This window comes from Corythoichthys intestinalis, chromosome 2 (assembly GCF_030265065.1).
Source record: "Corythoichthys intestinalis isolate RoL2023-P3 chromosome 2, ASM3026506v1, whole genome shotgun sequence".
Lineage (NCBI taxonomy): Eukaryota > Metazoa > Chordata > Actinopteri > Syngnathiformes > Syngnathidae > Corythoichthys > Corythoichthys intestinalis.
The window spans coordinates 51,091,751-51,107,810 of record NC_080396.1 but is presented as its reverse complement, the minus strand read 5'-3'; the positions used below and the strand labels follow the sequence as shown (position 1 = coordinate 51,107,810).

The 16,060-nt window shown below is 39.1% G+C and overlaps 1 protein-coding gene across 3 annotated transcripts in view; it reads right to left on the bottom strand.

Moving 5' to 3' along the window:
- LOC130906160 (uncharacterized) overlaps positions 1–16,060 on the bottom strand; it is a 100,853-nt gene that overhangs the window by 40,852 nt on the left and 43,941 nt on the right. The window contains exon 2 of one of the 3 annotated variants that reach the window (XM_057820151.1): positions 12,613–12,657. The exons of 1 other annotated variant lie outside the window; for it this stretch is intronic. The gene's annotated coding sequence lies outside the window, so the exon portion shown is untranslated. Of the gene's footprint in view, positions 1–12,452; positions 12,562–12,612; positions 12,658–16,060 lie in introns of those variants that run through there. One more of the 3 variants, XM_057820152.1, reaches the window with a different exon arrangement.

Below are 16,060 nucleotides of genomic sequence, written 5' to 3'. Positions count from 1 at the left end.
TCTCTCTTTCCTGCTCCATGTTTATGCTACATTTCAATGTTAACTTCCTTCTCATTACTTTAATGATGGTGCTGCTGCAAGCTTATGCTCACGAATGCAGTTTATTTTTTTAACACCAGGATTTGGGTGTATAGTGCGGAATACAAAAGGGCATGTTTATCTGTGTCCATACATGACAGTGTAGGCTTTAAAGAACAACCATGTAAATGTTGCACGATAACCAGTGAAGCTGCTGATATCGAGTATATCTAGAATCAATTATTCCATCAATTTATTAAATAAAGGGATTGATGTGTAATTTTCATGCATCAAAGTTTACTGTAAAAAAAAAAAAAAGAAAAATCGGAAAGAAAAATTGATTACAAAACTATTGAGATTTGATTAGTTTTGCCCTATCATCCAGCCCTAGCTGAAATCAGATGATTTGGACGATTTCAAGTCAAACAGCGGCTTAATTAATTATCCAAATAGTTGCCAATCGATCTGATAATCGATAAATGGCAAATTAATTGATTGTTGCCGTTCAGCATCAGTAACAGTAGTAAAAGTGTTCAGGACTGAAGCAACAAAATACAGTGGTACCTCGAATAAAGATTGCTTCGACACACGATCTTTCCAACATACGACGTAAAATTTGACCTGCCATTTGTTTCTACATCCGACGACATGCTCGAGATGCGACGATTTGTGAAAGTGCCGCAGTTTCTTTGTTTTCCTGCAAGACGGACGCACGGCGGATATTCTTGTGAGAACTCAATATGGGTTCCAAGAATGTTAGTGCAGGGGATGAAAAAAGGAAAAAACGCTTGCCATTGAAATGAAGATGGAAATCATAGAAAAATATGAGCGTGGTGTGCACGTCCGTGAACTGGCTCGACAATACGGCCGTAGAATCTCGACGATTCTCCTCCGTCCTCCGTTCGCTAATCTTTATACTGTAAGTTAAGGTGACAATTATTATTATTGTAACATCGCCAAAGAAATCACCAGCTTCGTCAGGTTTTTAATCATTTATTTCAGAATTTCAGAACTTGTGCAACACAACACGCCTACTGTCTGCAACAGGACATTAAAAGTGCAAGTAAAATATCTACCGCACGCAACTATCTCAGTGTTACGTCAGGTACACAGTGCGTTGAGGTGCGGCATGCAAAACACATCCGCCACAATAGAACCCGATTTGTTACATTATTACAGGAATTATTATTATTAGGGTTGTTCCGATCATGTTTTTTTGCTCCCGATCCGATCGTTTTAGTTTGAGTATCTGCCAATCCCGATATTTCCCGATCCGATTGCTTTTTTTTGCTCCCGATTCAATTCCAATCATTCCCAATAATTCTTCCCAATCATATACATTTTGGCAATGCATTAAGAAAAAAATGACTAAAACTCGGACGAATATATACATTCAACATACAGTACATAAGTACTGTATTTGTTTATTATGACAATAAATCCTCAAGATGGCATTTACATTATTAACATTCTGTGAGAGGGAGCCACGGATAGAAAGACTTGTGACTTTGTATATTGTGACTAAATATTGCCATCTAGTGATACTGCAGCCATGCCCCAATGCATGATGGGAAGTGGAACCATGAAGGGAAGTAAAACCATGACTGTGCGTTGTGCTACCAATGGATATATCTTCTCTGCATTGGGAAATAACTTAAGGTGTTAAGACAAAGATCAATTGCCACCTTGCTTCCCCACATTGCTTCCCATGACATTACTAATCATAGGGAGAGGGATTGCAAGGTTTTAGCCAATTGAAGAAATGCTCCAAAGGCTGCAAAAATTCACTCTACTCATTTTGCGCTGCCTTTTATCTCTCTTTATAGGTAAAACGGCGTCATTACAGATTGAGCGCGACAATGCGTGAGAGGGTCATGCAGCGCATATATTAATAGTGTTAAATATTTTAATGTGACACATTTTTTAATAAAAATTAATTGCCGCAGTTATCGGGATATTTTTGATAACCCTACCTTAAGCCTAAACTATAGACTCTGGATGAGTGTAACATATTATGTCTGTAACGTTAAATACAATTAGAAAACGATTTAATTGAAAAAAAAAAAATATATATATATATATATATATACATACATATATTTAAAAAAGGCATGGCCGATATTTTTTTGCTGATTCCGATACTTTGAAAATGACGTAATCGGACCCGATCGATCGGCAAATTATTATATTATTATTCCGATTTTTATTTATAATTTATTTGCTTTGCTATTTGTAATTGCCATTTGTAATACTACCAGCAGTATTTATTAAGGATTTAGTGCAGGTTTTCGGGCTGTGGAACGAATAAATTGAATAATAATGTATTCTTATGGGAAAATCCTGCTCTCCATACGACCAATTCGACTTACAAACAAGGTCCTGGAATTAATTGAGTTCGTATGTGGAGGTACCACTGTATTAAAAAGAAAAAAAAACTTAAAAAAAAAAAAAGCAACAAACATCTGTTATGGCCTCCTAAATGTCAGGCAAACTCCCAACATTAACTGTAATACAGAGGGAGAATCTGACAGATACATCAAACCCCAGCCCTCCGCCTTTGCTTTAGATGCATTATTCATCTGTGTGCCAATTTGGAGGAACCCTCCCAATCCCTCAACTAGCACCAAAAAGAAGAGAAACGTGGGGGAGAGAAAAAGTCACAGTGCGAAAAGAGAAGACATGAGAAAAAGGGAGAGAGAAAAGAGTGAGACACAAGAACAAAAGAAAGAGCAAGACAGACGCAGGGAAGAGGCAACAGCTCAGTCTCTTAGCTGCAAATTAGTGAAACATTCAAACAGGATTTTACTTGATCCACAGAAACCTCTCCCTGTTACGTGTTTTAAAAACCCCACAACTGTAGCCTGACTTGCAGATTAATGTTGATTTCCAAGGAAACCTCTTAAAACTGAGCTGAAAACAGGGCGCGCACACCAAAAGGTTGGAATCACTTCGTTTAGTCTGAACTGTTGCTAAATCCCAATCACATGGGCTGGTGCATGCATGCAGTCCAAAAGGAACACACACATGCACAAACACACACTCCAACAAACACATCCTTGGAAAAAAACATTTCTGCTCACTTTCATGCCCCACCACACCCTCTTATAATCACTTTGCCTTCACATTATCAAGAAAATGTAGGTACCAAATTGTTCCAACCTGACTGGCAACCACGACGCTGCCCATATAGTGATCTACAGTAAAGCTCGGTTTGTTACCTATTAGGGCAGCAACCTTCAACATCCTAGCCTGGAGTACACAGAGGGGTTGGTGTGAGTGTAAGGGGAGTGGGGATGGTTAGTGTGTGTGGGCTGGATGAGTAGGATTGCCATTTAATCTGCCGCCGTCTCCCTCCCGTAACATGGTTCTCATCATTTAGACCCAACAGCTGGATGTGCATCCCATCCAATCCAACTCCTCCCACCCAACGTCCCCTACTGCTGCTGCACATTACCAGGCCTGTGCGCGATTTAGCCACTTTCCCCCCAAACAGCACAATTAGATCTGCTTCCTGCCTAAACTGCATCAATGCATTCACACAATTGACAATACAGCTCATACTGCAGGTGACAATAGGGCCCCATAAACCCCCATTATAAAAAGCCCAGTTTTGCCATTAAAACAAACCTGTTTAAAGCCTGGCACAAACTTTGAATTAGGATTTAATCATCTCTTTATGACAATTGTACAAAGGGTATGATTTTTTTTTCATTTTTGTAGTTCAATCGTTAAGTTGCAATCTCTCTTCAAAAAATGTCAAAATGTATGTATGTAAGGGTCACGCCTCCCGCCACTTTGAAAATCCCTCTGTCTACTCGTGAATCTCTGGTGTATAGCGGTCACTGCTGTGAACAGCAAATAAAATGTAACTTTCTATTGAATGCATTAGTTTCAAAGGTATGACTGCATATCTGCCTCTTGAGTGCTCTCTGCTGCCATTGTCTCTTAAACCTTGTGCCTTGTGTTGAATTGTGCTATATAAATGCCTTTGCCTTTAAGGTCGATTCAGAGGTCAGTTGGTGTAACTGCAAGTAGTTTTTCTCTGAATCCAAGGTGATAAGGAGCCACCCTTCTGAAATATGGACACAGCTCTTAAATATGGCCAGAGAGTTTTTTTCATAGTTCCATTTTTGTGTTATAAATCTCCAAGATCAAAATCAATCATTCAATCATGAACTACCACCGTTAGTATCTCTAGAGCAGCGGTGTCAAATGCACGGCCCGCTAGGAGCTGCCTGACAATCTCGCTTTATTTCATTCATACAGTACTTACAGAATCAAATCATTTTATTTAGACACAAGCGCCGTAGAACCAGAAGAGTTATGAAAGGGTCATTGGCTATGTTGACGTGGACACATTTGTTCGGATTACAGTTTTTCTCAATTGCTTTAGTATGTTTCTCTGCTCGGACTTGAAATTCTCAAAAATATGTGTTCAATCCTCACAACATTGTATCACTAGTGCGCATAAAAAAATTCAGTTTCTCATTTCTTTGAACAATTTGCAGACGTTTCCATACATCCAAGCAAACGATTTGTACAATTCTCTGCCCTTTCCTACATTATCAGCTGCATCTGTCATTATGGTTGAAATGGATTATCATGGGTCTATACTGAATAGTCTCACCACCCACAACATTTAGTCATTGGTTCATTGCATAAGTCTTTGCTTGGATCAACATGTTATCAGAATATGTCAACATGTGTGTGCTTTTTTCTAAGCATTTTCGTTATGTATTTTACACAACTTATTTTAACCTGCCAAAATTTGTAATAGTTCGGAAAAAATTCCACCACGCCAACATAATCAGCGAGTGATTTGCAACTAGAGGTGTGACAAAATATCGAAATGGTGATGTATCGTGATACTTTGTATCACAAAAGGTTATCGATATGCTCCTGTCAAGAATTCACAGTCATTCTGTCCGATTTTCAGGGCATTTACAGGTCATTTCCTGTTGAGTTTGAGTCACTGCCTGTCATATAGGTGATTCCCAGTCCTGTTCTGTAACTCAAAATAAACAGGAAGTGACCTGTAAAATACCCCCAAATAAACAGGAAGTAACTGAAAATCAACTGGTAAATGACCTTATATAGCCCAAAATTACCTCATTGCCTGGCATTGGTTGCCACTGGCGGCCATAGACGTTCAATCCGTTTGAAGTGGGAGGGATGACAGCGAACATTCGTTCATTCGCTGCTCACCCTCCCAGTTAAAATGGATTGGACGTCTACTAGTGATACTCATTCCAATTCACAGAAGAAGCTTGTTTTTCTGTTTCTTTGTTGTTTGTAGAATATTCTAGAATGATTTCCTGACCAATGTATCGATAATCGTTGTATCGCCATATCGTCAGATCATCGTTATCGTGAGCTTTGTATCGCAAATCATATCGTATCGTGAGCTACCAAGAGGTTCCCACTCCTATTTGCAACCCACAACAGAATGGTAATGAAGTTCCAAACACCATACTCCCCATTCCTCAATTCCAGAGAAGAATTTTTCTCCACATGGAGATGGCAAGTGTATGATCGCCAGCCTCACACTCAAATGACTGTTCTGGATGCCATGAATGCAGCATGCAGTGACATCACAGCAGTTTCTTTCCACGCTGTATAGCAAGAGAGGACATCCGTTGTGACATGGATGAAATTTTTTTTGCCAAACAGAGAGGAACGTCAAGATGTGTAGAAAGACTAGGGGGAAAAATCAGAACTTGAAATTTAGTTGTGCCGAATGTCTTATGTTCAAATTTCAAATTTAGCTTTTTTTTTTTCTTTCTTTTTGATACTCATTGTTGTCTTTTCCTCTCTGTATCGCAATGATATGGTCTGTCAAGACATTGTCAAAACAGTAAAAGCGTAAACTGAATCTTGTCCAGTCCCTTGCAATCAATGTCCCACACACAAAGGTGTAACTTACAAACAATTTTCATCAAAACCTATGTAAACCATCTTTAGCATTAGAACCTTCCACCAGAGTTAACTGTTGTACTGAGAGCATGACAAAGCAGTTTGACTGTCTTGTCTGCACACAATGAAACAAGGACTCTTTCTGACTGCACTGACATGTTCATTGACAATGAAATTTGCACAAATTTTACAGCTAATCCATGTTGTTCTGCTACTTGTGTGACCTGTTTTGAGAAATGCACAAACTGTTTTAAGAATTTCAATTCTGATCTGAGAAACGTACTATAGCAATTGAGAAAAACTTTAAAAGCCTGATTGGCATAAAAATGCTTTATGTACACATCCTATTCGGATTATTCTAACCCCATCAAAACCATTCCGATGAAGATTATTTTGCGAATGAGAGGTGTGATTTGTGTCGCATGAAAAAACTTATTCTAAAACTTCGGGAAAAAAAATGTTTTTACAGCGCATGTGTAACATAGTTAAAGAGAGTTTTATAAAATCCAGTTAAATTGAGATAATTGCGTCATCTTGTGATGCAACCACGTAATTGCAGGTGTACTTGCTGCAAGTGGTTGTGGGAACGTATCCACTTCAGTCCTCGTGGATTCGTTCAGAAGGTAACATGTAGCTAAGGTCTCTGAGTGATACTAGTGTTCTTTGTTTTTGTGTATTTTGCTTATTTTATCCACTCAATGAGCAAAGCCATTCACAAGTGTTGTGTTGCTAAATGGTAACGCAATGCTATTTTTCTAGATTTTTCCATTGCCCACTTGACATGTTGCCTTTTCTGCTCCCCTTGCTGCAAATGCACAGGTAGGTAGGGATGGGAATTGATAGGATTTTTACAATTCCGATTCCATTATCGATATTGCTTAACGATTCGATTCTTTATCGATTCTCTTATCGATTCTAGTTTGGGGAAAAAGAAGAACAAACGTTTTGATTGGCATAGAGTTTGTTTAATCAGAAGTCACAACCTTACAAACTCACAACGAGATCAAAAGAGGCCCAAAGCCTCAATGTTAACTGTGGCAATAAGTGGCAAATACACAAGAATGTGTAACATTTTACTGAAACATTTATCTAATAGAAATAAAAAAATATTGGTATATATTGGCAGATATGTTTTTGTTCTGCCTTTGGCAATATGTGTTAAAGCAGGGGTCCCCAAACTTTTTCCTGTGAGGGCCACATAACTTTTCCCTCCTCTGATAAGGGGCCGGGGTCAGTTTGTAACAGAAAAAGTGAGACGATTGCAGAAGTGCATAAATGTAAAAAATTATTGTTTTTCAGAAAGCCACAATCTAATAACCCTTTCTGGATTCTTTATAATAATAATAATAATAATTGATAATAAAAACACTATTAATTAAATAGATAATAACCAAATAACCCTCTCTGAATTCTTCAAGCAAAAGGCCAGAAAATAAATAACACGATTGAGAAAAAAAAAAATTCAAAATGGCCGGCCCAAATATGGGAAGGGCCGTATTTGGGCCGCGGGCCGCAGTTTGGGTTAATGTGTATTATTTTACCACTACATTGAATTGCATGCCTTTTAGTTTTTGTTGCGCTTACACGCTCAAGTGGGGGCACCCTTGCGCTTCCTCACGCGAAGAAGAACGCACTCACGTGAAGAAGAGCACGCTTACACCCAAAGAAGAAATGCCGCATCCAAGTGAGTGAGTGAGTTAGTGAGAGAGGGAAACACTTCTACGAGCCTACGTTCTTTGTTAATGTTAATATCTACAGAGGCAACGCCTGTATGTATCATCTTTTGTGTTGTTGTTGTTGTGTTTCCACTCGCGATCGGACACTTAAATCCAGTTGTGTAGTGGTTTGAACGATGTGCTAATGCTAGCGAACGAATGCTAACCATACTGTTATTAGCAGCTAATCATCGCTGATTTACGTTGATACAAACCTGTTTGTTATTGGGGACGAAATTGATTTGTTTCATTTCTATTTTTAGCTTCACTCTTCAAGTGATGGTTGAATAAAGTCAGCAAATTATACCAACGTCTTCTGCATCGTCATTTGGGAGTTTAGCTAGCTGTATAGCCAGGACTGAGCCTTAGCCTCTCTGTGAGGACAGCGCAGTCATATTCCCTCCCGATGCAGTTATCTCCACCTTGCAATGACAGCAAGTCGCTTTGTTGTAATTTTCCTCGTGAAGTGAAGACACACTATCGAGCGTTTGAACCTACGTGCTGTCATTGTTATGTTTATGGCTGCAATGCTCGTGCTTACCCGTCGTAACCTTTCATTTTTACACTCTTTCCTGGTGAAGTGTAGTCAAACTTTGGAGCGAGTGGTTCTTGGCGCCATGCTAGTTTGATGCGTCTGGACAACAACACACGTCACGACGCAATACGCGTCTTTAGGAATCGTTAAAGGGATCGTTAAGGCTTTTTCATTGTGATGTCGAGGCCTCGAAACACTCGGAACCGGTTCCGAATTGGAATCGGATTTCGATTCCCATCCCTACAGGTAGGTTGCAGAATATTGTGAAAGCATTTATTTTTCTCTACATTTCGCAATTCATGTTTAGTGTAATATAAAAACATTGATATTTATTTAGAAACTACAGTGTATTTTTTGTTTACTATAAAAGAAAAAATACCACTATATGATCACAATGTAAAAAAGAAAAGAGTCCTCATGGATTCGTTCAAAAGATTTTTCCATTGCCCACGTGACATGGTGCCATTTCTGCTCCCCTTGCTGCAAATGCACAGAGAGGGTCGACAGTAAAAAGCTGTCATCACAAGCCACCAAATCTCTTCGATTCTTTCATGAATGCATCCCAGAAGACAGCGTTACACATGTCTGTGCTGTTAATATACGTGTTTTTGTTGTTTCCGCAAGATAGCAAAGTAGCCAATCAGAATTTGCCCTGCATCCCAATTCCCTACTCCTGATTGGTTAAGAATAGTGGCAGACTTGTAACATGAAAAGAATCGCAAGCGTGAGCGAAGTACGTATCCCATGCAAGGGAAACACCTGGTTGGACATGAGAGAGAAGGGAGAAACACAGAAAATAAAGTTTTACACAAAAGATTTGTAAATTGATAATTAATACCAAAGACGTGCACATAAAAAACACATCCTTGTGCGCACAGAACACATACTTAAAAACATGTTTTACGAAAGCTGTATTTCGAATCACACACATGGAATTGTGGCATGGATCTAACGCCATATGGTTGCCGAACTCGTGGACATGTCGAACATAAAGTGAGGGTGTTTCTACAAAAGCAATGCCAGAAGATATCATACTAGTATAATCATCGATATCATCACTATTGACGTGTCACTTCTTCATTCTTTGCGCGACGCCTTATCAAAGGGGGCCGAGCTTCATTTGGGAATAGCTGAAGACGGCACACGCTCATGTTGGATTTAAGCTGGGATTTACTTACGATTGGATTTAACTACGAAAATTGTACCGCATACAAACAGGAAGGATTGTCTCAGGAGTGACTGTTCGAGGATTCAAGGTAAATATTTTATTTTTCGTACCATGCATGCGTGACTAAAGCATTTATTCACAGGAATTTTCTTCTTTGTTTACATTTGGAGTTGGCTAATTTTCGTAACTGCCTAGCCTCATAGTTTACTTTTAACCAAGAACTGAGATTGTTTTTACGTTCATATCTATGAAGAATTCGGGGATTTAAGAATTTATTCAAAAGAATTTTCGCAAGAAAAGCTCCTTTTACACCAGGCGGCCGCTAGCGTCAATCGCTAACATAGTAGCATTGCACTTTGTCAATATAAGTAAAATTAACGCTATCTGCACGGTTTCTTTGCTTTTAACCATGAATCAAGATTGTTTTACAACCATATCCATGAAGAATTTGGGGATTTATGCATTTATTCACGAGAATTTTTGCCAGAAAATGTTACGCGAGGCGGCCGCTAGCCTCATTCGCTAATAGTATATAGTGTATAATGATAATAAAGGGCTATTCGTTCTCTAATAAATTGTGATTGTATATAGAATTTATTAATAATCTATTTATAAATTATTCATAATTGATTCTGCATGTTTTCCTCAAGTAAGTTTCTGATGTTAAATTGAGTGATTTATTAGCTGTTGAAAACTTGCAGTAAAAAAAAAAAAGTTGCTATTTTGTTCAAAAACTTATATGATATGGTAAATATTGCTATTGATCCTGAAAATATACTAGGTGATTATCTCTGCATTTGGTGATTTTTGTGCATCTAGTGTAAAATCTGAGACTTTTATAGCCATTTTAAGTTGTGTTATACTTATATAAAAAATAACTAATCAGGATTTTATAAGGGAACGACTTTGAATTTTTTTTTTTTTTTATGCCGCTGCTCATGGAGACTCATATATGGTTAAGGTAGGCTCCTGTTTTTGTTTTAGGTCAGTAGCAGCTTTGGTTTTGTATAGATTTGAATTTTAAGTTTTTGAAAATAGGGCCCCTACGAATCCGCCCCGTTTCTTGTGTCATGTCAATAGGTTATGAAGTCTATGATATAATATTGGTTAAGGCAATTTCATGTGCAGTTACAAACAAATATGTGAAGTTGCAATTTTAATGATATGTTTCTACGAATGGGATTGTTGAGCTACATGTCATTGCAGTAACTTCCTGCCTACCAGCACAATCTGATGCATACATTTACAATGCAAGGTGGCAAGTGCAATTTAATTCTCAAAAGTTCCTGCTTTAGTTTGCAGGGTGTGATGAGTCGAGTAGAATTTGTCATGATTTCAAGATGGACATGGAAATGCATGTATATTTAAAATCATGTCTGTATGATACTTTGTTTTATGATGATCAGATGCACAAATAATGGATGGATGGAGCAAGATGTTCTCTAACGGTGATATTTGCACGTATTTAAATGCAAACGCCAATTCATAATATGTTTAAAATTGCCCTCATTTTTATTAAGTATATTTTGTTGATTTGGAAAAAAAAATTGCAATAAGATAATCATCAGTAAATGGGAATATTTATTGATGTGATATTACAGTACAGTATACATTTACTATATTTATTGGTAAATGGGTAAGGAAAAATAAATTGTATTTATAACTTATTAGGCCAAAAATATACTGGCCTGGCCCACTAGAGATCAAATTGCTATAAATGTGGCCTGTGAATCAGAACGAGTTTGACAGCCCTGCTCTAGATCTTTTTCACGTCATGTCATCATCCGCAAAAGTTTAAAAAACTAACAGGCCCTTTATGACAAACCAACGAATGGTAACTAGTAAGTACTTCGTTATTTGTCAGGGTTGTCAATGAAACATGATAAAATGTCACAAGCTTTCTGGTTGGTGTGATTCATTTCTCCCTCTACAAACCAGACATTAGTTTGCCAACTGGAAATGACTGTAAGTTCTTCTGATTCAAGAACAGGTCTGCACTGAATGTCAATGTCAGCAAGGGCGGTGACTCGCCAGAGTTCCGCTGATCTGTCAATGTGGAGCAGCTCGGGGAATTTGACTGTACGTGTCAGTTTTCTGTGATCTTTCGCTCATGCGGATTGGTCGTGTCACAAATACGAATTCATCTTCAGAGAGACACTTGCATGCAAGAGATGTTCACACACATCAGCAAGTGGCACAGTAATGAATACTGAAACAGACAGATTGTTTCGGTGCTACTAATAATTTTAGTTTCACGGAGGGTTGTCAATAGGTCATCGCCAAAATAAGGTCCCATTCCTCATTGAATGTGTCAAAGACAAAAATTGAGGTACCCTTGTATGGAAATATGAAATTGATCACCTTGCAGTGTAATAGCTCTTCAGGCTTTTTCAATAACCTTTTCATCCAGGAGCTCCAGGACGTTGGACAAATACTGCAATCATGATGTTGTCTAACCACATAACACTGACTGTTTAAATACGTGAACGCGAACTGTACTACGTCTTCAGTGAAGCATGGTTGTATGTCATGGCCAGGTGGGCATGTATGGCTGCCAATGGAACTGCTTCCTTGGATTTATTTATGATGTGCGAAACGTAAAATATTTTGGTGTATTAATATCTGTTCATGTTCAACCAAATGCTTCTTAATTCATTGGATGGACTTTACGGTGTAGTTGCATACTGAACCAAACTATACAGCGAAATCATTGAAAATAAGTAGATGTTATGCAATGGCGCAGTCAGTCACCTGACGCGAATCCATTTTGCCCATGCATCTTACATGCTAAAGAAAAAAACTGAAGGGAAAATGAAAAACAATTGTTTTGAATGTTGAATAAATACTGTAAAGAGGATGGATATTAACCCAGAATAACTTGATATATTTCAACTTTAAAGTTGGGGGTCATTTCAGTTATAAAGAAGACCTCAGCAGCTTGGGCTTTTTGCTCCCCTAATCAATCAGAAAAAAACCTGGCCAATTTAGCACATTTTGCCCATTTAATTAATTTGAAACTGATTTAGTTTTTTTTTAAAGCCATTGAACAATCCTCAAAGCTCATCGACAAGATCATGACAAACAGATTGTGTTTCAAACACACCAGAATTCAAACTGAAGCAGACACGAAGGTCGTCATGGTTGCGCCGTTCCCAGGTCTCGGTCGACAAGTTATGTTTTCACACTTGTGTGGAAGATTGCTATTTCTGCACACAGCCACATAACTCAATTATTCATTGTGAATACTGGCGCACTCACTTTACCTCTTTAAGGGAGAGAGCAGGGTGTGTCCTGCATGTGCTCCATGTCTTTCCAATGCAACAGAACATCACAGAGGAAGAAGCGGTGATATTCCACAGCGTGCAGTCGGAGAAGAGGCAGGCAAGGGGAGACAAGGAGCTGTCATAAACATGCAGTCAAAGCAATATGAAGCGGTAGGTGAGGATCAAACAGTGGAGGGAGGAAATAGGAAGAATCTGTCTCCCTTATCATCTCTCTGAGCCAGCTGTGCATTCTCGACTGCTCAGTGCACTGTGATGAAGAAAAAGATGTTCTCAAACAAGCAAAACTAGCAAGCAGACTTTAAGGAAGACCAGACTCATATGACACACAAACAGCCATATCAAGGGGTCAACTCTTCAGGGGGCACTTTAGCTAAAAAAGGATCCAACATGTGCCGATTACCGGTTTCAAGGTATCCCATGGTATGAAAACGTCAAGGTTTCAAAACCCCAAAATTTTTTTGTCATACTATCCCTAAGGTATTAGCTATTTTTTTATGTCCCAATATTGCAGGGAGAAATCCCTCGCTTGCAGCTGCAACGTTCAACCCTTCCCCACCGGTTCTTGCTTTAGATATATGTTTATGTTACATTATTACAGTGCTCAGTGTCAGTGAGTCAGCTGTGCCCCACGATGGCTGGAGGATTTGAAACTCCTGAACTGTTTCCCTCACCGAAGTAAACGAAATTGCTGGTAAGGGAACACATCGGCTACAGAAAAGTTACAGACGGCCGCAGCTTAGAGGAGGAGGGCAAACCAACATGTAAAACATGTTTGCGGAGGGTGGCTGCCAAGGAGGCAATATCTCCAAAATGATTTCGCATTCATACAAAATTAAAGGTTAGTAAACACTGTCATGAATGTTTCCCACCTGCTACGAGAGTTAACTCCAGCGTGTTTAGTGTGTCTAGCGGTGGTAAAACGTGGTGTTTTTTTCTCTCTGGCAACTGTCTATATTGAGAAAGACTGTGTGTATCATGTAAACATGATACAAGTCATACGCACACGCTTTTTATGGAAAATAATTCAATTATTTGTGTTCTGATTGTAATAATGTTAAGCTGTGGGTGTGGGTTTAGGCTCACCTAAAGGACTGAATTCTATTTTTTATTTAGAATATTTTGTTATTCTTAAAATTTATTTTAATTTAACATTATACATATGTCCCAATTTGCTAATATGTTTTGAAAATTAAAAATCCTGTTCAATGAAAAAAGTTTCTTTTTTTTTTTTTTAACCCAGATATCTCAAAGTAACACATTTGCTGTAATTGCAATACCATGATACCGTGAAACCGTGATATTTTGGTTTAAGGTTATCATACCATCAGAATATCATACAGGCACATGCCTATTTAGGATATGAATGGATAGGTATTGTTGGAATTCGCCCCCCGGCCAAGCTGCACGGAAACGGCGACAGACGAACGGAAATGGTGCTCCGCTGCTTACCGCTTCCGTGCGCCAACCGGGAAGGTGGAAATTCTGCGCGTTCACCTCTTGCGTTAACCCTTTGTACTGACTCCATGTTCCAAAAGTTTGAAGAAGGCTCCCCGAAAAGGGAATAGGTACCGTTCTCGCACACACCATATAATTGTTTGCATTAGTCTAACACATTCATCTAACTATAGTTTAGGCAGACTTCACTCCATGCCCTTGAACACAGTAAAGTGAATCACCTTATCAGGGCTCATGAGGGGGGAATGGAAAATGGTACCGTTTCTCGTAGGCACCGTCTAACAGTTTGCATTACTCTAACACACATAATATAATCAATCAGGGAATAGTATCATTTCTCATATTTACTGTAAGACTGTACTATTTTAACACACACCTAATATAAAATAAATAGCACACCATAGTTTAATGAATAGAAGCAGAATAGATACACAACGCCATCTTATCACAGAAGCCCAACGTGTGCGTCACGAGCAAGATTGACGCACCAACTCTTGCAATCAGTTTTCCTGAACACCAACAAGGACATAGAGCAGCGCGCCTTGTCCTAAAACAAGTAGAGCCAGTCCGGATAAGAAAGTTGATAGCAGGCGCTTGGGACAGCAAGACCAGCGTCGGTCACTGTGGCAACCACGTCCCATCCACGGACGAACCTAACCGCCCAAAACCGGCCATAGAGGGATGGCCCTGAAACGACACTCAGCCACACCTTCGGCCCGGCCTACTCCACCACGGACTTAAAAAACACTGGACACTGAGATAACACAGATTTTGCTGCTCGGAAACATTTTCTATGTAGCCTTGTTTTGGATCCAGACTTGTTCCTCCGTCATCTGTTTTTGACCATTGTCGGCGAATAAATTATCAGCCTGTTTTCGGGGAGCCTTCCTCAAACTTTTGGAACATGGAGTCAGTACAAAGGGTTAGCACAAGAGGTGAACGCACGGAATTTCCGCCTTCCTGGTTGGCGCACGGAAGCGGTAAGCAGCGGAGCACCATTTCCGTTCGGCTGTCGCCGTTTCCGTGCGGCTTGGCCGGGGGGCGAATTCCAACAGTATGAATGATCAATTAGATTAAGATGGTAGCACTGATACGATCTGGTTTTACCATAATAAACAGGGTTCAGTTTGACACAGCAAACATTTCTCAAGTGAATGTATACAAGCTTCAAGCAGTTCATTTGACAGTGTTCAGTCAACCAGGTGAAGTTTCCAAAACTAACCAGTTGTGGGCATTGACCAAATTTATCCTTTTTATTGCCACCATTATCTCGTCGCTGATTCATAAAAATCATATGCAGACAACATACAATATATAAAAAACACAATGCAATAAAGAGAGAGAAACAAAGAAAGGGAGTTATTTCGTCAGTTATTTAGTAGATGGTATTTGGGATGAATAAAACTTTATTGCTAGAGCAGAGACAGGATTAACCCTTTGTCTTCCTCCAGACCTCCACTTACCGTAATCAAATTAGTAGGACTAGTTCACCATTATTATAAATCTGATGACATGACAAAAGCATAAAAACTTCAAATTAAAGGAAGCATGTGATTAGAATGTCATTGCATACTTTTAAATGTTTTTTTTCTGACCATATAACAAATGTCTTAATTATTTAATTTACTCTACTCACACTTCCTGGGAACTGTTTTGATTTGTGCCCACTTTGCACGTTTATTAGACCTCATTGTACACATCTTTGACTCACAGCAAGCACAAATGTATGCAACCAGGACTAACAACCTCAGTGACTCGTCTATCAGCTTGTGCTGCTGCCCATATTTCCCTGAGGAAAACTGCAGGGAGCCAATTGTAGCAGTTACATATGTCGACACCTCAGTGCAACCATTTTCCAGAGCGCTCTTTCATCACCCTTAGAGTTGTTGTCGCTCTCTCTCTCTCTCTCTCTCTCTCTCTCTCTCTCTCTCTCTCTCTCTCTCTCTCTCTCTCTCTCAACACACAAACACAT